The sequence below is a fragment of the Oryx dammah genome, unplaced genomic scaffold (genome assembly GCF_014754425.2).
Source record: "Oryx dammah isolate SB20612 unplaced genomic scaffold, SCBI_Odam_1.1 HiC_scaffold_10, whole genome shotgun sequence".
Classification (NCBI taxonomy): domain Eukaryota; kingdom Metazoa; phylum Chordata; class Mammalia; order Artiodactyla; family Bovidae; genus Oryx; species Oryx dammah.
In genome coordinates, this window is record NW_024070194.1 from 5,623,214 (window position 1) to 5,647,227 (window position 24,014).

Below are 24,014 nucleotides of genomic sequence, written 5' to 3' on the forward strand. Positions count from 1 at the left end.
TGTTATCAGCATGGATGTGTGGCTTTAATCTGTTTACTCTTATTTGTATTCATGCTCAATTGTCCTGATCAGGCCAGGGGGGCTCCCTTGCCCTGGTGTCGGTCCTTCTGTCTCTCTCATTCTCGAGCACTTCCCTACTTTCTGGAATAACAAGTTGTTCTAGGCACACTTTGCGCTTTCTTTATCCCAGACCTGGAATCAGCTATTTATCTAAAGCATGATTCTTTTTAATGAGGAATGGGTTCTTAGAAGCCAAGATCCTGGTTCTGGATGCACTCATTGTTATTGGAGTGTTGTGACTTCTAGGTTTTCTTATCAATGCATAGAGCTCTGGAATATATGTAGGTTTACACACACTGTTGCACTCCCACACACTACATCTGTATTTATTTCTCCGTGTGTGTGTGTGTGTGTGTATGTGTGTGTGTGTGTGTATAAAATGGTGAGTTCACAGCAGTATCCACAATTCAAACCTAACATCTCAGGGTTCATTTTAGTTTTTTTTTTTTCTTTCCATATTTGTAACTCCTTTCTCTAACAGTGAGAGTCCTAACTCCCGATTTCCTTGCTGTTATTAAAATTTACTTATTTGGTTAATCCCCTACATGTAACCCTGTATTCCTCTGTGTCCAGCCCCTGTTTGGGTATGTTTCTCACCCTGAACACGGTTCGCTCTCTCTTGGCTGGGCTGTCTTCCCTCATCATCCCACTTGGGTTCCCTACAAGCCTGCCCCAGGCTGCTCCCTGCAGCTCGGCGTGGACTCTGGGACCCCGCCCTGGCATCCCCTTTCCTCTGTTGGTGCTTTGCTCACCCTTCCTGGCCCTGACACTCCATTCAGAGCAGTGTCCATATCCTGCTCGGCTCAGACATCCCTCTGTGTCTCCCTGTCCGTCCCCGGTGCAGGCATCTACCTAGCTCTGCGTGGTGGCGGTGCTCAGTCGTGGCTGACTCCATGTGACCCCATGGACTGCAGCCCACTGTGGACTTTCCCAGGCAGGAATCCTGGAGTGCGGTGCCATTTCCTTCTCCAGGGGTCTCCTGACCCAGGGATCGGAACCTGCGTCTCCTGCATCGGCAGGCGGATTCTTTACCGTGGTGCCACCTGGGAAGTCCCACTTAGCATGGCCCCATCTAATGGCTTCCTTTAGGACTGAAATTTTTTTTTTTTTTTAATTTTTTAGAAGGAAAGGGAAAGGAGATGGCACTGTATAAAACTTCTTGATAAGTAAATTCACATTTTTGGGGAAAAAATTTTTTGCCTTGATCATGTCACCTGAGTTTTGCATACTGAAAATAGTGTCACTATACCTGTCTGGATTTCTTTTTAAACTGTTTTCTCTGTCTCTTGACGCACAAGCTACTCTTGATTCCTTCCTATAGACTCCACATATGTAGCTAACTAGAGGCTGACGAAGTGACACTTAGCCCATGTAGTTGTGATGACTCTTCTTTCCCTCTTGAGCGTGTCTTCTGACTGAGGGGCTGGGGTGTTGGAGAAACCCTGTTTGGCAGAAGCGACTGTCTCTGCAGTACTTTGTGTTTCTGGCTGCTTCCCCCTGGCTCAGCAGTCCATCTTTCTCTATCTTCCAGCCACAGTGGCAGCAGGTGCCACTTCCGTTAGTTGAGCCTTTCTAAAAGTGTTCTGCATTTATTGTCCTCTTAATTGACACTCTAGCTCCATGAGACATAGATGTTTTAGAGATGAGGAGACCAAGGCTTGGAGAGGTTAAATAATCTGTTCAAGGTCATAGAACTTGTTTTGAGGCCAAGCCTGCTTTTTCTTTAGAGCTGATGCTCTTGGATAATCCTACGCTGCCAGTGGACATGAATTTGAGCAAACTCCTGGAGATAGTGGAGGACAGAGGAGCCTAGCGTGCTGCTGCCCATGGGGTCCCAGAGTCAGACACACACAGCAGCAGGGATGCTGCCCGAGAGGAGGAAGATGAATTTGATTATACTGTTTTCCAGTCATCGTTTTTCATTCCTTTTGATTTAGGAGGAGGAAGTATAAACTCTTTATAGTTCGAAGAAGAGAAATAGATGTCATTAGCTGTGTGGAAATACTGACACTTAAATGACTGTATTACTGGAATAGGCCCACAGAAGTGGTAGGTGTGAAGCCTAGATAAGCCCTCTTTTTTTTTTTTTTTTTTTTTTGATCTGGGCACAATTCATCTCTTTGTACTTAGAAAGGGTACTTTGAAGTAGGAGGATCAAAACTTTTCGAACTTCTCTTTGGAAACTAATGTGAAAATTAAGGTCTTCAAAGTATACTTAAGCTGTCTGTTGCTTTTTAAGGAAGAACAGCTTAGACTTCTTACTTATCACGCCATCTCTGTGCTGTCATTTCTTGGCGAATGGAATGATGTGACTAATTGACAGGTTGACAGTGGGTTTCTGTCATGTGGTTTTGAGTTATTTTCCAGGTACCGAGATTATTTTGTGCCTTTGTCCCCATTACGCTAGCTCTCCCTTGTGACTGGTGTTAAGTATGAGGAACACGTCAGGAATTGGGGAACTTCCCCCCGGGCTTCCCTGGTGGCCCAGATGGTAAAGAATCCGCCTGCCATGTGGGAGGCCCGGGTTCGATCCCTGGGTGGGGAAGATCCCCTGGAGGAGAGCATGGCCAGCCACTCCAGTGTTCTTGCCTGGAGAATCCCCTGGCCGGCTGCAATCCGTGGCATTGCAAAGAGTCGGACATGACTGAGCAACTCAGCACAGCACAGCACCCCAGGCTCCTCCTCCTGCTCAGAGTTGTTCTTTCCGCAAAGCTGCAGGCCTGCCCTGGGGGTCAGACTGGCACCGTAACCTCGTTTGCACTGCTGTCTAACGGCAGAGCACAAACACAGTCAAGGCAGTCAGGCTTTTGGAAAACGGTGAGGAAAGGAAGCTTGTTTCTTGATAATGTCTAACCACAAGACTAGTAAGGATGTTTATACTTAGAATTCCTAGAGCGCTGGCAATCGGAGGTGCAGAATTCGTTCTCTCCCCCTTTTGCTCTACTTCTTCCTCCCGCCTCCCTCTCTCTCTCCATCGGGCAGTCAGTCATCTTTCTTACAGGCCTTTAGAAACATGAGTTGCACTGTTCCGCCTGCCGGTGTGCTCTGTTTAGGAGGGGGAGAATCTGCCTGCCCCCGGGAGATATAAACCCGCAATGAGTTCTGGAGTCACACCTTCTAAGCTCTTGCCCCACCTCTGCAGTCTGCTGGTTTTGTGACTTCAGGCAAGTTTATTGAACCATTCTGTACCTCCTGCAGTCTCCTCGTGGGATAATGTCAGTTTCCTACCTCATAGTGAAGTGCTTAGCAAGGTCCTTGGTGATGGTGAACATGCCCAATAAATGTTAACCAGCTACGATGATGGATAGTCTGCCTGTTGGGAGATTGTAATCTTGGATGTGTTTTCTGGACTCAGTCACAGACACAGGGTCACAACGTGAAAGAGCGGGAGAGGACGTTCAAGGTTGCTGCAGCAGCCTCTCTGTTGTACAGATGGGGGAATGGAATCTGAGAGACGTTACAGGGTTGACTCAGTGTCCCTGCGATACCAAGACTCGAGCTGATTCTCAGTCTGGTAATTCCAGGGACTTTTCATCAGTTTTATCAGGGAGTCTCATAAACATGGCATTGAATGATGGTGATATGATGATACCAGGATTTTTTTTTTCCTTTTTCTTTTTTTGGTGGGGGATGAGGCAGAGAGAGGTTTGTATATAAATAGAAAAAGCACACTCAACATACCTATTGTTTTTTATAATGCAGACTAAGTTAAAAAAAAAACAAAAAGACTTGGCAGGTGGGTCTGCACCAAAGATAGAAAGCATGATTGCAGGGGGACACAGGTTTAGAACAGTTGAATTGCTGTTGCCCTTATAGACATGGGGTAGATTGGATGTCATACTGGTTTGCTGCTGGGAGAACCAGGCTATATGCAGGTGAGCAGAAAGATAAAACAGATACAAAGGGCATTGTACGTCTGTAACCAGGGTGAGATGGGGGATTGTTACAGGTCAGTTGCTGCTATAGGTTTTGCTTGTTTTATTTTTTTAAGTATGTATTTATTTTGGATTGTAAAACTAATACATTCACTGTTTAAATCTGGAAGATACAGCAAAGCACAAAGAAAATAAAGACAGCCTAAAATCTCAACCCAAAGATAAATTGCTATTAACATTTTGTGCTATTCTTTCTCTCTCTCTCTTTTTCTGTTTCTTTTTTTTTGGTATGTGTGTAATATTTTAAAAACGTATTCGACCTCATATGATAATGTACAGTTTGATATACTAACTTAAAGTGGTAAAACCATCTAGAAGCAGAGTGGCTGTCGTGTCGTAGTCCTGTAAGAAGTCTGGACTTCACCATCTGGCGTGGAACATTCTGTATTGGGTGCTGCACACAGCAGTGATGTCTGAAGTGGCCTGTTGGTACTGCACCGTCACCTTTATCAGGATGACTCATATTTCCTTGCCTACTGGAAGGCTCAGAAATGAAAAGGATAATTCATCCTCAAGGAAGTTTTGCCTGGTTCAACAAGCACCACTTGATCACTTACTTGCTCAGCTCTTATCTGCTATCTGTCTAATAATATTCCAGGACCAGAGTACAGGCATAATCTGTTAATTTATGTTAAATTAACTGGTTGCCAGATACCGCCAGGTAACTCCAGTCCACAGCAGAGAGAGCAATCAATTCTTGCCACAAGAAATTCATTTTGGTCATATGCGGAAAGGAAAGCCAAATATTCATGGAATGTACATTATAGATAAAATGGAAGTCTGATGGTAAGGATTCTTCCCTAGAATATTTCGTGCTTCCCTGGATTCATAAAAGTAGATTTTTAGAAAACAAGAACAGTTGTTAAATAATGGCTACATACCTTGGACTTAGCAATCAGTGTGTCTTCTTTGGAGGTAAATATGATCACATTGAGAAATACTGGCAGTAAATTGGCTATTATTAATATCACACTTTAAGTAGTTTATTGGAATTGAAAGATATCACTTTGTTTCCTACTTGTGTAGATACATTTAACTTCAGGAATGTGCTTCCATTTAATATTGTATAATTAAAATATTCATCCTTTTAATTTTTTTGTCCTTAAAACATTACTTTTCTAAGATTGACTCTTTACACTAGAAGCTTTTGAAGATGTTTAAAATGCAGTTCTGAAAAATAGTAGGTTAAAAGTAGCACTTGTTCTGAGAGTGGGGAGTAAGCATGCAGACTGACTAGGAGGGTCTCAGGGAAACTTGAAGGGTGATGGTTGTGTTTCATATCTTAATAGGGATTTGGGTTACACAGGTAGGTGCATCTGTGAGAACTCAACAAGTGACGTGTGCTCATTTTATGGAATATTTATGTCGCTATTGATCTTGTATTAATGATATGTATGCTGAAGTATTTAGAGGGCAGTATACTGATCTGTGTAATTTGCTTGGAAATGCATGAAAAAATAAGATGAATTGATGAATAGGTAGATGGATGTATTTGTGATGCAAAAGTTAAGAGTAAGGGAGGGCGGGGAAATATGAACTGAGCATTTGGAATTAGCAGGTGCAAGCTAGCAGATGCAAGCTATGCCTTACTGTATATCACAGGGAACTATCTTCAATACCCTCTGATAAACCATAATGGAAAGGAATGTATATATTTATGTATGTATGTATATGTAACTGAATCACTTTGTTGTACACCAGAAACTGATATAACATTGTAAATCAATTGTATACTTCAAAAGAAAAAAAAAAGTAGAATCAAGATGGTGAGTATCTGGGTGTTCACTGTAAAGTTCAACTTTGCTGTATGTTTGAAATTTTTCATAGTAAATATTGGTTGAAAATGTTATAAATCAGTATTTTTAAGGTTCTAGTTACCATAGGGCAGAAATGGAATCATTTGAATCTGACCACTGACTTGATCATTTTAATTTTGAGACTGATAGAGAGCAAGTGAAGAATTGTTAAATTCTCTGTCTTCACTACATGAAAGCGCTCAGAGTCTTTCTCATTGAGTCCAAGGATTATTTTTCTCATTATTGTACTGTTCTGGAAATGGCCAAGTAACATAAACCCTGTATAATTGTCAAAGGTAGCACCAGTGTTCATTTCTACATACAATATCCAGTGGGTTCATAAACACTACTTTGCTAAGGCACTTTCTAAGGCTAGGGCTCAGTTCAAACCTGTATTTTTCTAGTTTCTTCCCCTACTCTGCAAGCTTCAGTGTTTTCAGTTGTCATGACTTCTAGTTCATTAATTCTCCTTTTTTTTCGCTATGTCTATGCTGGGAGGGATTGGGGGCAGGAGGAGAAGGGGACGACAGAGGATGAGATGGCTGGATGGCATCACTGACTTGATGGATGTGAGTTTGAGTGAACTCTGGGAGTTGGTGATGGACAGGGAGGCCTGGAGTGCTGCAATTCATGGGGTCGCAAAGAGTTGGACACAACTGAGTGACTGAACTGAACTGAATCCAATATTAAACTCACATAGTAAATTCTTAATTTCTTAATTTTTGAATTTTTATACTTAAAAAAAATAGATTCCAGTTTATGGTGAAATTCTTTTCTCCCCCTCTTTTTTCTTACTTTTTTTCCTCTCTTTTCTCAAATGTACTTATTTTGAAAACTCATGAGTGATGACTCCAATACCTGTACCCCCTGTGTATTTTTTTTCCTTTTTTCTGGTTCTCTTGATATTCAATCATCTGGTGTCCTGTCTCTTGGCATGCCTGGTAATTTCGATTGAAAACTGGTTGTTGTCTGTAAAAAATTGTCGTTGGCCTTACATGATTTATCCTTGACTAGAGAAGGCTCCGGAGAAGGTAATGGCACCCCACTCCAGTACTCTTGCCTGGAAAATCCCATGGACGGAGGAGCCTGGTAAGCTGCAGTCCATGTGGTCGATAAGAGTCAGACATGACTGAACGACTTCACTTTCACTTTTCATGCACTGGAGAAGGAAATGGCAACCCACTCCAGTGTTCTTGCCTGGAGAATCCCAGGGATGGGGGAGCCTGGTGGGCTGCTATCTATAGGGTCACACAGAGTCAGACACTTAGCAGCAGCAGCAGAGAAGGCTCACTTCATTTGCTAGGCAAAGCAGATGGGAGCTGATCCCATTATCCTGTCGGGTACGGAGCTGACCACAGCCAGGGTGGGGTTTACTTCTGCTCACCTGCCCTTAGGTCGCAGCCCTGCAGGAGTTCCAGCTGAGATTCTGGGCTGTATACCAGGGCCCATCCTCCGCGAAGTGCCCTGAACTTTGATCTTTGAATCCTCAGCACAGGGGATGGATAGAAACCCAGCTGTGCTCTTTGGAGGCTTTCTACTACTCTCTTAGCCTCCAGACCTGTGCACCTTTGGGATTCTACTGTGCAAATCTGTTAAAGGGAAAACTGGTGCAGTCCTTTTCACTGGGATCCTGGCCCCTTAAGACTCGATTCTTTAGATCTGAGATAACAGCCAGGAGCCCTGCTGATTCCTCTGCCTCTTCTTGGTGTCTTAGGTCCTTTGCCCAGATTGTCTGCCTCCTTTTTCAGCCTTATTCTTGGTACCCAGAATTGGCAAATACCCTGAAGAACAAACCAACTGCAGTGTGTTGGCTCACACTGCCAAGGGATTCTCCCCTTTCCAGGATTTTGTCTCCTTGAATCCTGGTTACCTCAGGAACTCTGTGAAGTTTTCAACTTTTTTTCTTTTTACTTTTCTAGCTGTTCTCCGAGGAATCCCTGGTCTGAAGTAGCTACTTAGTAATAGTTGGAAGCAGACACTGGTTTATATAAATCTTGCTCAAGTGTTTTTTGTTTATTTTGTAGAAAAGATGGTATTAGTCTTTGCTCCATTTAAGGAAGACATGTCCATTTCAAAGGGAATTCAAAAGAAATATGACCTGTTGATTAATCTAAAAGTGAATATATAAGTAAGTTATTATCACTAGTGTGTTTTTTGTCTAACAGTGTTAATGGTTAATTTAAAAGTGTTTTATTTCAGTTGCTAAGTCAATGTCTGGCTCTTTGTGACCCCATGGACTGGAGCACGCCAGCCCCTTCTGCCCTCTTCCCAGAGTTTGCTCAGATTCATGTCCATTGAGTCAGTGATGCTCTTGAACCATCTCATCCTCTGCTGCCGACTTCTCCTTTTGCCCTCAGTCTTTCCCAGCAGCAGGGTGTTTTCCATGAGTCAGCTCTTAATAGGTGGCCAAAGTACTGGAGCTTCAGTATCAGACCTTCCAATGAATATTCAGGTTGATTTCCTTTAGGATTGACCAGTTTGATGTCCTTGCAGTCCAAGGGACTCTCAAGAGTCTAGTCCAGCACCACAATTCAAAAGCATCAATTCTTTGGTGCTCAGCCTTCTTTAGGATCCAACTCTCACATCTCTACATGACTGCTGGAAAAACCATAGCTTTGACTATAAAAAAAGAAAATAAGTGTTTTATAACACTTATAAGTGTTAGTCTTAGGCACAAACAAGTTAAATGGTTTATCTGAGGCAGAGTTTCTCAATACCTGCACCAGTGACATACTGGGTTGGGTAATTCTTCGTTGCTGGGGGCTGTTCTGTGCAGTGTGGAATGTATAGCAGCATCTCTGGCCTTTTACTTAGTAAGATCCCCTAGCAACCACCTCCCCCAGCTGTGACAACCCAGAATGTCTCCAGATACTGCCAGGTGTCCCCTGGGGAGCAAAGTCACTCCTGGTTGAGAGCCACTGGCCTAAGAGGAGGGCTGAGTTGTCCTAATTTGATATTTTGCCAGAGAAGTAGAATTGAATTTTGATTTACTGGAGTTATTGTCTTTCACCATTGAACTGTTTTCCAGCTGCATTCTTGCCTAATCATTCAGTGGTAGACCCTGGGGCCCTTAAATGGTTATAAGAAGAAATAGGTTCAAGAGGGGAAGGGGGTATAAGTATACTTAACGGCTGGTTTAGATCCTGGTATGGCAGAAACCAGCACAACATTGTAAAGCAATTATCCTCCAATTAAAAATAAATATAAAAAATAAGAACATCCACCTAAAAAAGAAAAAGAATATATAGATTTTATCACCCTTGGCTTGCCTGTTGTGAATTGGGAGCATAGGTCACTCTTGCAGACAGACCCTTGCCTTGGAGGTGAGGGTAAGGGGTCCAGCCTGTGTGTGGCTTCTCCTTGGGCGTCTGCAGAACAGTACTGTGGCCGTCTGTTTTCACTGTGATCTCACACGTGGCCAGTCTAAGCGGACAGGAGCAAATTAACACAGAGAAGTCTGCTCAGAATGTAAACAAGCCTTTGGAATCTAAGGGACAAAGGGCACAAAGAGATCAGAATTAGGGCTGAAACTAAGGGTTAAAAGTAAAAAGACAGCTTGGAGTGGACTTTCTGACACTGGCAAAAATGACTTAAGCTTTTTGCTACTCTTTCTCTTACTCTGCAGACACTTTCCTGTTTTCCAGTTCATTCTGTTTTGATGCCAAGGCTCTTATTAATAATGCATGGCTATTTTTCTGGTACTCCCTGCCCATCGAGCCTCTTAGGTGCTGAGTCAGAGAAGATTGTTACAGCAGCAGCTCAGCGCCCGGGAGAGAAGCCCCGAGGCGGTGCTCAAAGGCTGCCCTCTTTCCTGCAAGCATATCCTGTAGCAGCTCTCACCTTAATTACTCTAAACCTCCTGTTCAGAGGTTGCTCTTTTCTTTCTCCTGAAGGCTTTCAAAACTATCCAGAAATGTCTATGACAGAAGGTTTTTGAGAGCTCTTAAAGAAGTGGGTCTGAAAAAGAAAAAAAAATGGTTCTGAATGTTACTGTGAACTGCATTTGATTCCTGGGGACAATACTGTCCTTTATTTCAGTACTTTTCTAGCTGTTGCCTGGATATGTCGATCCTGAGTTCCCTAATATCTGTTTTGTACTATTTAAAATGATATTTTCACTTTACCTTTTTGATAGGCAGCTGCTAGGAGTCAGACAGACGTAAAAGAACGGGACAAGTAATTAATTGCCCGGGGAGCACTCGGGTGCAGGCTTGGAGCCAACATTTTCCTCCCTGCCCTTTGCCAGCCCACGGCCTTCTGGATGGCCACTCAGAGTCTGACCTTTGAGAGCCTAGCCACTGCTGTGCCTGCGGTTGTCAAAGGCAGGTCTGTCTGGGCCACAGTTTTATTTCTGGTCGGTTAGGAAGTAGCTGTGTTGGGATGGGCTCTGTGAACAGAGAAATTGTGGAAGCCGCGGAGTTTGTGGTGCAGGTGGAGGGGAGAGCGAGCGCACACCTGCTGCCGCTCCTGGTGCAGGTGGTCACGTGGGGAAGGGGTGGCGAGGTCTTGGACACACCCTGCAGCCTCTTTCTCAAGTCAGCCTTTAAACCACGACACATCTGAACAGACACATCTGAACAAACTCGGTTAAATCAGTTTATTGACCTGCTGCGGTGCATTTAAGTGCTGATTTTCCCAGAATGATCATCCTCTTTGTTACCCCGGGTTTTAAAGGTAGCTTAGAAGTTATTTACCTCTCTTCACAATCAGAAATAACAATATGGATAAAAAGAATACTCGAGTGGAAACTCACAAATATCATCACAGTTCTTTTTTCTGGAAGATTATCCTAAAAAAAAGGCTTACGAAAGTAACAATTGGGACTCATACGGAAGGCCCACTCCGTTCTAATCGCTAACTTTGGAGTCTGAGATTTATTCTTTCCATCCTTCAGCAGGCCTGTGAGATGCTCAGTCTTGAGCTGCAGACCACACGGCCGAGCGGGGTCCAAACTCAGCCATTGGTCTTAGCTGAATGGAAGGCTGATCCTACCCCATTTCGCTTCCTCTCTGTTCACAGAGAAAGGGGATAGCGTTATTTGAACAAGTGGCTCTTCAGTGTGTCATTTAAGTCTACACGGAAGCCTTGATTGCTTTCTGTTACAGCACTGATAATATTGCACAGCACATCATTAATTTGCACGCTCATGTTCTTGCTGTTGTATGTGGCCTCCAACAGTTCAGGGACCAATTTTTTTTTTAATTAAAAGAAATTCTAAGCTAGCATGTGAGTGCTAACCATACACAAGGTCCTGCTCTTCGAGCTTTGTGGCTGTTACTCCTCTTCCTTACCTGATGAGGTAGGTGTTATTTCCTTCATTTTACAGGTGAGGAAATTGAGGTACAGAGAGTCTAGGTAACTTGACCATGGTTCTTTTTTTAAATTGGTTAACTTTATTTTTGGCTGTGCCGGGTCTTCACTGCAGTGCTCCGGGCTCTTGTTGCAGTGTGCGGACTTCTCTTGTCAGGGGTCACGGGCTCCAGGGTTCTCCAGCTTCAGTGCCTGTGGCTCACGGGCTGAGTTGCCCACAGCATGTGGGATCTTCCTGGACCAGGGATCGAACCTGTGTCCTCTGCACTGGCAGGCAGATTCTTAACCACTGGACCACCAAGGAAGTCCTTGATTAAAGTCAGCACTCAAGCCCAGATTGTCTTATTCTGGAGGCCAAGCTCTTAAATGCCAAGATCTAGTCCCATTTTAATGTATTTGGATCTCCCATTGCTTTGTAGTAGAAGCTTAAATATCGATGAGTGGTTAGATTAAAAAGTTAATGAATATAAAAGCAACTCCTTGGAGGCTGGGCACAATGAAATTCTGATTTTAGAACGTATTTTCCTTTTTCAGGTAGATGAGAGGGTATAAATGCTGGTAAGGACTGGACAGGCCCTGGTGAGGATTAGAGTCAATTTAGAAGATGTATTTTGTTGAAAGGGGAGATAGCCAATAGGCGACGCAGCACCGAAATTTCAAGAGAATCTAGAAATCTGGATTGAATAATAATAATAGCAAATATTTAAATAAATCTAGTGCTTATTATGTTCTGGGCTTTATTCTTAGTATGTGACAAATGTTAACTCATTTAATCCTAAATGAGATAGGAGTATTGTTATCATCATTTTATAGATGAAGAAACTGAGGCACAGAATAGTTTTTTTTTTCTTTGCTCAAGATCATTTAGCTGACTGGGAATTATTCCTAGGTAGTTCTCTTCCGAAATTGTTACTTTTAACCACTAAACTGTCTGGCAGTTAAATCACATTTGAAAGTGAAAGGAAAACCAGAAGACATCTGATCAGCCAGACAACACGTCTGTGTGTAGATAATTTGCAGCTTCTCATCTGAACCTTAGCTTTTTGTGAGATGAAAACAATTTATTTCTAAGATAACTGCTTTCCTTAATCATTCTTAGTTGGCAATTTTTATCTGTGGTATACAAACTTCTAAGTCATTTCACATATGCTAGTGTTGTCAAATATCAAAACTGTTTGTTAAACCCTCTACCTGTAGGGCTGGTTTGCTACTTGATAAATTCAAAACCTGGAGTTCTTACAGATTTCAGGTTTCCTTGGTATTTTTGGTAGTGGGGCAAAAAAGTTATCCTCTTTCTAACATTTTTAACTTTACTTGCAGGATGCATTTTTCTTCTTTAAAATATTGCTTTTAAAAACTAGCGTTGCCAATTTTGTTAGCACAGGGTTGGTTGATTTTTTTGTTGGGTTTTTTTTTTGGCAAACATAATTTCTTTAATTTACTTCTTTAAAACAGGATTTTTCTTCCTCTAGTTCTGGTCATTTCAGCTAAAAGGGTGATAATGAAAAGCGATGTTAATGGGCTATTGGAATAGAATAACCAGAAATGTATAAGTAAAGATGTTGATTTTTGAAGTTTAAAAATTGTTTAATAGGATATGAATAAATTGGAGATTTACAGCTTAAAACAGGTTTTGAATTGTGCGCACATATGGTATTTATTACTTAATTGAAACTCTAGGCTGGTGTTTCGATTATTTTAATTGAGAAATTTAGCTTTGGAAGTATTTGTCTCTATTTGAAATGTGTTAGAAGCCAATATTGTGTTTCAGTTTTAACGTATGGATCCTAATTTCCCCCCATCTCTTTTGTTAATTATTTGATTTTTACCCCCAATGATTAGAACAGAAATCTTGAATTTGGCCATAGGCTAACAAACTGTACCACACCTACTCTTTGAACCATATTTAACAAAATCTTTATTGGGTTGCTATGGTATGCCAGGCTGTTGTAGACATTGGGATAATGAGCAAAACATACAAAAAAAAAAATCTCTGCCCTCATCGAGCTGATATTCTAATGTATAGCGGTCAAATCAGACAAAAAAAGAAAATCATGAGTCATATTAGATGATTAGTGATATGGAGAAAGATAACTGGTGGGGGGAAGGCGTGGATATGTGGGGGTTTTTTGAAGCAGGGGAGGATTGCCATTTGAAATGAAGTTTGGTTCAGGCAGGTCCTGCCCGAGTTGGATGAGCAAGCCACGTGGTTGTCTGCCGCACAGCAGCCCCACCAGAGAGCCACATGGGCAGGGCTTCAAGGGGCCAGCTTGCCTGGTACCCTTGAAACAGCAAGGAAGCCACGGTGGCTGGTGCCGAGCGAGTGAGGCAGAGCGTGAAAAGAGATGCTGGCAGATGAGTGAGGATGGGATGCAGATCTCTGTGAGCTGGCATGGGCCGACTGACCCAGTGAAGGGCCAGGTGTGAGAGTTTTAGGCCTTGTGGTCCCTGTGGGAGCCACTCCGTTCCACCTTGCAGCTTGTAGCACTGATGCAGCCGTAGACAATACAGAAACCAGCTGGCCATGTGCCAGTAATACTTGGTTTAAAGAAACAGGCAATGACCCCCAACATTTGCTGACTCCTGGTTTAGAGCCTTGGAGACCATTGTCCAGAGTTTGACTTCTTCTCTCAGTGAAATGAGAATTCACTGGAGGGTTTTGAATAGAGAGGAGTGAGATCATTTGACTGCTGTTTCAAAAGGATGCTGCTGCCTGCCTTGGCACCCCTGCCTGCGAAGGGGTGAGGAGGGTGAAAGGGTAGAGTTACCATTAACCAGGAGAGGAGGACCACAGTGGAGCAGGTTCGTGGGCGGGAAAGGCCGTGCTTTGGCTCTGGACCAGTTGAGTTTGGATATCCAGGTGGAGACGTGGATGATCCGTTTGGTATACGGATAAGGTGTTCAGGGAGTGGTCCGAGCTGAACTTACGTGTGGTATGTGAGGTCCTGAGGCTGGATAAGCAAAGCAGCATGATAGCAGTAGTTAACTTTGTCTGCACTGTTTTGACACTTTGGGAGTTTTGACTCTTTCAACTCTTAAATAGATTTTATTTTAATATTGTTTAAAAAAATTTTTTTTTATTGAGGTGTAGTTGATTTACAATATCTTGTAGGTTTCAGGTGTACAGCACAGTGACTCAATTATTGTGTGTGTGTGTGTATACTTTTTCAGATTCTTTTCTCTTATAGGTTGTTACATAATATTGAGTATGTTTCCCTGTGGTATACAGTAGGGAGAGTCCTTCATTGGTTACCTTAAATGAATTTTAGAGAAAACTTCTGCCCTTTTGGTTCTGTTTATTATTTATCACCTATAATTTAATTGTTATAATTCTGGTTTTTTACATATGGCTTTTACTTTGGCCACCTCATGCGAAGAGTTGACTCATTGGAAAAGACTCTGATGCTGGGAGGGATTGGGGGCAGGAGGAGAAAGGGACGACCGAGGATGAGATGGCTGGATGGCATCACAGAGTCGACGGACATGAGTTTGAGTGAACTCCGGGAGATGGTGATGAACCAGGGAGGCCTGGCGTGCTGCGATTCATGGGGTCGCAAAGAGTCGGACACGACTGAGCAACTGAACTGAACTGAACATACGGCTTTTAAAAAATTGTGGTGATATAAGCAAAGTTAAAATTTACTGTTGTAACCTCCTTAAGTGTAAAATCCAGCGGCATTCAGTGCCTTCACAGTATTGTGCGGACACCACCGCTGTCCGTATCCAGAACCTCTTCATCATCCTGGAGACTGCACTCTTTAAGCGATTCCCCAGCCCCTCTTTGTGCAGGCCCTCGGTCATCACGTTTCCACTCTCTTCCTATGAGTTTGTCTATTCCAGGTACCGCATGTAAGCAGAATCATACGACGTGTGTGCTTTTGTTTCTGACTTAATGCGATGTTTTCCGGGTTTATCCTTGTCATAGCACGTGTCAGTGCTGTTATTACTTTTTGAAACTTCTTGGAATAATTAATACAGACTTCTTGTACCGAGTCTTATTTCTAAGAGGAGTTCTTTGCTACACAGCAGTCTCGAAAACCCATCCTTATCACCCAGGGTCCCTGTGTCGGGAACTTGAGTTGGTGAGGGGCTTGCAGCCTGTGCGGCCCTCTTTATTTGTGCTAGAGGAAGAACAGTGACGACGGTAGTGCGTAGCCGGGCGGTTTACTCTCTGGCCAATGTGACTTGATGGGTTTTCTGATGTTGTATGGCATGTTTAATCACAGGATAAGCTTGTCTCATTTGGAATAGATAGAAAACCTGAAAAAGTGACAATGTAAAGGAAATGGTCAAGATTCCTTCTGGAAGAGGGTGGAGAGGTATTTGGGGGAGTGGAATTCTGCAACTGGCTCATCTGACAAATTGCTGAGCTTGGGGGCAAGTCCTGTAAGCCTGCCCCTCCCGCCAAAGCAGTTACAGTGTTATTTGCCCTGTCTCCCAAGTTACCTCTTCACTGTTTGCTTGATGGCAGCAGTGTTTCTGGCACTGTGTGCATTGAGGAAGAATCTGGCTGTCCTTTGGGCTTGGGGGTTAAGTCCACTGCGAGCTCAGCCGACATGTGAACAAGGTGATATTTGTTTAACGAGCATTAGGTCTCACTCGGAGAAGGCAATGGCACCCACTCCAGTGCTCTTGCCTGGAAAATCCCATGGGCAGAGGAGCCTGGTAGGCTGCAGTCCATGGGGTTGCTAAGAGCCGGACATGACTGAGCGACTTAACTTTCACTTTTCACTTTCATGCATTGGAGAAGGAAATGGCAACCCACTCCAGTGTTCTTGCCTGGAGAATCCCAGGGACAGGGGAGCCTGATGGACTGCCGTCTCTGGGGTCGTACAAAGTCGGACACGACTGAAGCGACTTAGCATCAGCAGCAGCAGTGACAGCAGGTCTCACTGGTAAGGCTCGGTGATGTTCCTGCCTGCAGCGGCAGGGAACGACCGATAGAAGAGAACAGTGAAGGATAGAATGAAAATGAATGTTCACTTTGACTTCAGAACTGGCAATTCCAGAAAAACCTTAAGAACAGATTAGTTTAAAAAAAAAAAAATGAAGAACAAAATTGGAGACGAGGTCTTTTTCAAGACGCAGTCCCAGTTTAGTGGCTACAGCGGATCTTTCAGGTCATTTCCCATAATTCATCCCAGCAGCGCTGAAAACAGTCAGCTATGATGAGAGGTGAAAAGGATGATCAAAGTATCCATTGTGCTTTCCTTTTGAATCGTAGTTGGCTTTGGGTCTTGGCCCTAGGTTAAATTTTTTTTTTTTCTTCTTTTATCAAGTGGGCAAAGGATGAAATTATTGCCATCTGGCAGGTTGGAGGGGACTTTGCTTGGGGCTCCAGGAACCCAAGAACTTTTCATTTTTACCCCTGTTGGTAGTAACAGCAGTAACAGTGTGTGTTGAAGAATATATAGAGGCCAAGGGTCTCCACCGTCTTAGTAGCATGATGAACGGGAACTTTTAAGCCAGGTCAGAGCAGTTATGGACTCCCAGGTTGCTTTTCTATAAAATGGAAATAATAATACTTACTTGATCAGAATGAAATGAAACCCTCTGATCCCTTCACTTTCTTCTTGATCAAGGCTTGTGCAAGGAGGAATTTGGGAGGAGTATGTCCTTCTTACCCTGTTGCCTCTGTGTCACTTCACCCTTCCAAAGACCTGGGGGGCTCCTGGATGGCTTCCAGGGCTCAGCGATTATGTGTTTTAGCAGCCTTACGTTGGGAGGCATTTTTCAGGACCTTGTGGCCAGCTGATTATTAGTCTTGCCCTTCAGAGCCATGCACGCCGGTACCAAAGAGTGCATCCATTAAGGACGCCCCGCTGGCGTCTAGCTGATGGCTACACTGGGAACGCATGTGCCTCCTTTGAACAGTAGGCGAAGAAACTCAGAGAGGGCCTAAACTCTTTTTCAGCCAAATTATAATCCACCTGTCCTGGGCTCTAATTAATGCCGTGACATGCCTTCCTTCCTTCCTGAGTTCCAGGTTCTGCTTTTCTCTCTTGCTTCCCCTGGGCTGTCTCTGGGAAATTAGTAACCAAGTTGACCTTCATCTTCTAATTTAGCCCAGGAGCCCTCGGCTGTATCTGATTGGCATCTGGGCAGGGGTAAGAGCTAGGCTCTCTTCCAGGGCCGTCTGATTCTCTACTGTGCCGTTTTTGGCTCTGAAGAAATAAAATTTGTTTATTCTGAGTCCTAGGGTGGAAACTGTCTTTAGAGCACATGTTCACATTTGTTTTAAAAGATATTTCACCTGTCATCAAATCCGTATGTAATTTTGGAGAGTGTGACTTATTTTGTATCGTGTTCTGGTTATATTTTATTTGTTTTGCTTAATAAATGATAAAAGGCTGCATAATAAAAAAAAAAAACCCAGCAGTTTCAACTCTTTCCCTCAGTAGACAGTTCCACTTTAGAAATCAGACAAGGATCAAGTAAAATTTAAAAAGCTTGACTTTTACATAATCACCAAGGGTTTGCACCTAGCATTTAGGATTAGAGATTTGTGTGTTTACGGTCTAAACGGTGTGAAATGGGATTTAAAAAAAAGTAGAAATGAGAGTGCACTTTAGTTAGTGTTGAAGTTCCTGGTGGATTGAAGATTTGTGTTGTCGGAAACACTGCTTTGGGAAAGAGTGGAGTTGCGGTGCTAGGGGGTGGGGGGGGTGGAAGGACCTCGAGAACCTTTTACCAGGAGGAGCTACCGTGTGACCTCAGGGCCAGACTTTGGGGAGGGAGACTACTCGAAGAGTTCTTATACCCAGGACGAATTTGTACTGGAGCTGAGCGTGGATCATCTTTGCACGATAGGTGGTGTGGTTGTGGTCATCTTTGAAGCCTGTGGTTCCCTTTCTAGCCCATGCTCCCCGACTGACTTCAGAGAGTTGTAGCGTTTTCTGGCTGATAACTCTTCAAGGTGCCTCTGAAAAGATTGCGTAAATGCCCCCGGGAAGAAAGACGTCATCAAAACTGTAGCATCTGAAAAAACAGGCACGCACACACCTCGTCGGCTGCTATTAGAAGGGCCCAGCCCCAGAATTAGAGCGATGACGCCTTTGTGTTGTAGAGGAACATGGAAGTATTATAATTCTCTGCTTTCCTGGATGACTTTCCCTCCTTACTCACCAGAAAGCAGCAGGTGTTAGTCATCTTAGAGAATGAACGCCATCGTGATTGCTTTAAAGGGTGAAGACTATTGTTACTTGGCTTTTTTGTTTCTCCTTCCTTTGAGATGGGGCCAGGACAGGTTGGTCACAGCCTTGTGTCTCTTGCACCTGCCTTCCCTCCAGCCGGCTTCCTACTAGCTGTACGTGTGGCAGCCCTAGCGCTAGTACAGAGGGCCTTCACCGACGTCACAGCCCTGGCGCAGCTGCCAAGGGCAAACAGTGTGCTCAGGAGAGCAGCGGGGTTTCTTAAAGGAGATCAGTTAGCAGGTACAGTCAACACTGGGTCTTGAAGGGACTCATTCATCCTTCTCTCTCTCTCTCTCTCTTTTTTTTTTTTTTTGATGACGGGCGAAGGTGATAAAGTTGGTACAATCTCCAGTCAATAGCTTAACTTCATCTCTACTTTTATTACCACTCCCAGCATAAATTATTTAACGCAAAGGCAGGCATGATCTCATAAAATTACTTAGCATTAGTATCCTGCTGTGAGCATCATTTTCTTATGTTGTGCTAACCACAAATTAGCACAAGACATTTTAAGAAACTCTTCTGTGGATCCACTTAGAAAGGTTATATGGGTAGAAGGTGACAGTTGGAACTCCTTGATTTTTTTTTTCTTTTGGGTGAGTTTTTCTTTTATTCTTATGTAATTCATTGCTCTACTAGAATAGTGTTGTTGTTTTTTTAACCCACTTCTTACCTAATAATGTTTCAATCCCTTAAAAATTTGCCAGTGACCCCATCTGTAGACTTGACTCATTTTATGAGCAGGGATCCAGAAAGTGCCAGACTTTGTCTGGAGAGCTAGAGTCAGGGTAGGGGGAGACGAGGCAGTAATAAAACTTCAGCCAAAAGATCCAGGGCCTACGATTGAGTTCAAGAACTAGGTTTGTTTCAGGGTGGCCTCAGAGTATAGCAACCCTACCCTTAAGATGAAGTCACTCGCTCACCCCTTTAATGATCTGCCCGATTGCTGAAGTCAAGTCTGGAGCTGAAAAGTTTGCTCCTTTTAACAGGGATCTAATTGTGAAAAGCACAGATGGCCAATGATGGTTTACAAATGTTGGGCATTTGTTGATTTTAAAAATAACTGTGAGAAGGGAAAACCAAGGTGAGAAGAGAGACAGAAAACCAAGTGGACACGTTAGGCTTTGGATTGTCAGACAGCAAAAGACAAAAAGACAAAACACAGGCAGTACTGAGTTTGCTCAGTTAGTTCTCTCTCACGGTTCGGGTTTTCCTCCCGGTACGCTGAACCCCTAGTGCATACACTGGAATAGTTTTTGGTCAGAGGCACCTACTAACAAATCCACAGGGTCGTAAGCAACTCTGAAGGCCTGGAGAGCCTGCATAGTTGGGCGTGGTGGGAAATGGTAATTGGCCTCTGCTAGGATTCCTATCCCTTGATAAACTTACTCCCTCTGGCAGTCTTGTTAATACTTAAAGTGCTAAATCTATTACAGAGGACAATTTAATTTAATTTAATTTAATTTTCATGACATTTCAGTCCTATATGGTTGCCAGCAGAGCTATTGTTGTCTGTCAGTCGCTAAGTCGTGTCTGACTCTTTGCAACCCCAGAGACTGTAGCACGCCAGACTCCTCTGTCCTCCACTACCTCCCGGAGTTTGCTCAGATTCATGTCCACAGAGTTGGTGATGCTATCTAACCATCTCACCCTCTGACGCCCCCTTCTCCTTTTGCCTTCAATCTTTGCCAGTATCAGAGTCTTTTCCAGTGAGTCGGCTCTTTGCATCAGGTGGCCAGAGTATTGCAGCTTCAGCTTCAACATCAGTCCTTCCAGTGAACATTCAGGTTTGATTTCCTTTAAGATTGACTGGTTTGATCTCCATACAGTCCAAGGGATTCTCAAGAATCTTCTCTGGAACTACAATTCGAAAGCATCAATTCTTTGGCGCTCAGCCTTCTTTATGATCCAGCTCTCACAGCAGAGAGCCAGTGTCTTAAGGTCTTTGGGGAAAACTGCAGTTTTTTGATTGTGGGGTGTGCAGGCCTAGGGATTGGCGTAGAGAATAAGTCCAATCTCAGAAATTAGTCATTTTTCATTTGGTGAACCTACAAATGTAACTGAAGAGAGTCACAAGCAAGGCACCCTCAGGAATGCTTGAAGGGAGAGGGAGGCACAGCTGGGTTTGGTCTTCCCTGGAGTCTTTTCTCCTCCCCTCCCTATTCACCCCAAACACATGCTTTTTTTCACTGAAGGTCCAGGCAGCGGAAGCAGCCCTGTCTGAGATCCTGGAGGACTGCTGATGTCCCCTGTGGCTGGAATTGGGGCGTGGCGAGATCTGAAATTGCATCGACAGGGGGCAGGTTTTATGAACACTGAGTCCCCTAAGCATAAGGAATTTAGAACTTGACCTTGAAGGCTGTGGAAAGCCATTCAGAGATTTAAGTGAGGGAGCAACAGAAAGATTTATGTATAATTTCTCTTCGGTCCTCCTGAGATAAAAAATAAATGCAATTTTGGGTTCCAAAAGCAAAGAATTGGGGATGAGGGGCATAGAATAGCCACTGAATGCTCTAAGTTTGTATGTGACCATTACCAAGGTATTTATCCCTGTATTATAATTTATGACACGTTTAGAGAATTCTTAGTACAGTATTACTATAACTTAGATTTAGTTGGCATTTTAGGTACATCCAAAATCAGACTTTGCCCCCAAATTTTTATTATGAAAAAACTCAAGCATGCAGGAAAGTTAAGAGAGTAACACAGTGAACACATGACCTTCCATCTAGAGTCTACAGTTTTTACCACTTTGCTTTTATTTAACTCTGGCTTTCTTTTTCCTCTGAAAAAGAATTGGGCTTCCCTGGTGGCTCAGACGGTAAAGCGTCTGTCTGCAATGCGGGAGACCCGGGTTCCATCCCTGGGTCGGGAAGATCCTCTGGAGAAGGAAATGGCAATCCACTCCAGTACTATTGACTGGAAAACCCCATGGACAGAGGAGCCTGGTAGGCTACAGTCCATGGGGTCGCAAAGAGTCAGACATGACTGAGTGACTTCACTTTCCTTTCTTTTTCCTCTGAACCATGTAAAATTAAATTCTAAATAGACATCAAGATATTTAAATACCTCCAGACATCTTTTTAAAAAATAAGGATATTCTCCTGTATAACCACATTACTATTACTGCAACTAACACAATTAACAGTACTTTCATAATGTCTTCCAGTATCTAACCCATATCCAAACTGCCCCAGTGGTGCTGAAAGTGTTATTTATAGCTGCCCTCCCCCCGGTCACGTATTTTTATATTTGATTATGTCTTTTTGGTCTCGGTCTGTAGCTGCCTGTCCCCTCCTCAACCTCCAGTACATTTTTGAAGAGTCTAGGCCAGTTGTTTCATAGAATATCCTACAATCTGGAATTGCCTGGTGTCCATTTGATGTGTTCCTTAATCCTCTGTGCTTTTTATAAACCGGAAGATCTGAACTCTTGGTTAGATGTAGGTTAAATGTTTTTGGCAGGAATACTCTTGAAGGTAATGTTACCTGGTTTTAATGTTAGCGATGCCCAGTTTGATCTCTTGGTCAAGAATGCCCATCTGCTCTCCCCATTGTAAACGTGCATTTTTGCCCTTAGCCATCAAGTGATCTGTGGGACGCATGTGTAATGTTCCAGGGTAGGCTTACGCGTTTTGACCATGGTTTACACTCTGTAGCATTCCCTCACAGAGTGGTTGGCCCTCCTGTTTCTGTGGACTTGGTGGGCTTTGCATGGCTGTAGCACACGACCATCACTTAGCTGGAGAAAGAAGAGTTAACGTCTGCTCATCCTGGGTCAAGCGAAAGACACAGCCGTTATTACAGATGACAGAAAATGAGTGCTCAGAAGACCCCTTTCTAGCACTGCAGTTTGATGTTTGCTGAAGACAGACCATCTGGTCTGGAGGAAGGGCGTCATACCCACAGGGTGTTAAGGAAAGACCTTATTCTGCTGAATGTTTATGCCTCCGAGTCAAGGCATTTCCAGGTGCTTTCTTTGATAATTTTTGACCTTTATAGAAACCATGGCTCTGATTCCATGTATTTGACAACCGGGGTGCTCATTTCAGCTAGAACGTTGCCTTCTGGAAACACTTAAATTCCCAAAGAGTAGATAACCCTATTAGTCTGCTACAATCTTCTAGGCTAAAAATAATATGATTATCATATATTATCCCCATGGGACATGGAGAATAATCTCCTTTCCAAAAGAGGATCAGGAAGGGGACCAAAGGGCTGTGTGCGGGAAAATACTTCGGGGTCGTGGGCTTGATGGAGAGAACTTGCTCGGTCAAGTTATGACTGGAAGCCCCAGAAGTTTTAGGATGATAATAAATCATTTAGAGGTAGGCGAAAGTAGAATAATGGTTTGGTACTGGAGAAGGCAATGGCAACCCACTCCAGTACTCTTGCCTGGAAAATCCCATGGATACAGGAGCCTGGTAGCCTGCAGTCCATGGGGTCGCGAAGAGTCTGACAAGACTGAGCAACGTCACTTTCACTTTTCACTTTCATGCGTTGGAGAAGGAAATGGAAACCCACTCCAGTGTTCTTGCCTGGAGAATCCCAGGGATGGCGGAGCCTGGTGGACTGCCGTCTCTGGGGTCGCACAGAGTCGGACACGACTGAAGCGACTTAGCAGCAGCAGCAGCACCTGGGAACATTATTTGGGTCTGGAGCAGTAAAAAGGCAGGGATCCTTAATAAGGCAAAAGCTTGGTTCTGTTTTTGTGCGCCTCCCCCCATATAAATGTATGATGATTGTTTACAAAAATGAAAGAAAAAGACCATGTCCCAAGGCAGCATTCATTCCTAGAGGCTGTTCCTAGACATTAAATAGGTGCTGTGTGAAAAAGGCATTCTCAGTAATTCTGGAAACTTCATAATTTTGGATCAATTTGAACAGATTTGGTTACTGCAAGAATTTCTTCCTTTATTCTGTTTATAATGTTTCATAGCTTTTACTTAGGTTGTACAAGATTCTGCCGGGTATATGTATCTGTTCTTTAGTTGTTGCTTTTGAGTTTTTGAGTTTTCCAAGTTTTTGTTTTTAGGAATAACAATTAAAACCTTTGTGCGTAGAATGTCCTCGTATTTCAGATAATTGCCTTAAAATCGCTAGATCAGAGAATATGAGTATTTTTATGGCTTTTTGTTGAACTTGCAAATAGTTTTCCCAAAGGGTTATACTAATTTACACTTACACCAGCAAAGTTTGTCAGGTATTAGTTTCACTATGTCACCTCCTGGCTTAGAGAATCTTTCTTGTATGTTTGGAAAAAAAAACCAGCCTACTTCTAACTTGAGAAAACAAAGCACCTCCCCCAAATGGCCATAACAGCAAGCTGTGTGCTGAGCTGTAATTCATTAATTTAATAAACAGATAAGTGTCTCCTATTTATCAGACATTGTAGATGGAAAAAAAGTAAAACAGTCTGTAGTGGTAAGGAATTTATAGCCTGCTGGAAGAGATAAGCTCACATTTATAGGGATCATGGTAAGAGTTTATATATATCAGTTGGGAAAGACTCAAGACCACCCAAGGCTAATCTTGGGGGTGGGATGGTACCAGGAAAAGCCATGAAAAGCGCCATTAAAGCTTCTTCGCATGAACAGGTGTCACCCAAGTGCATTCGTACAGAGGCCAGGTGTCAGCAGCCGCAGGAGGTGCTCTGCTCTCTGGCCAGTGGGACTGAGGCCAGAGAGCCTTATTCAGGCCCAGGAGGTGGGCAGAGTCAGG

At 43.4% G+C, this 24,014-nt stretch overlaps 1 protein-coding gene across 2 annotated transcripts in view; it reads left to right on the top strand.

Moving 5' to 3' along the window:
- Window positions 1-24,014, top strand: part of B4GALT5 (beta-1,4-galactosyltransferase 5) — a 73,266-nt gene that overhangs the window by 17,910 nt on the left and 31,342 nt on the right. Inside the window, exon 1 of one of the 2 annotated variants that reach the window (XM_040248181.1) lies at window positions 23,262-23,269. The exons of the other annotated variant lie outside the window; for it this stretch is intronic. The gene's annotated coding sequence lies outside the window, so the exon portion shown is untranslated. Of the gene's footprint in view, window positions 1-23,261; window positions 23,270-24,014 lie in introns of those variants that run through there. 2 annotated transcript variants of the gene reach the window in all.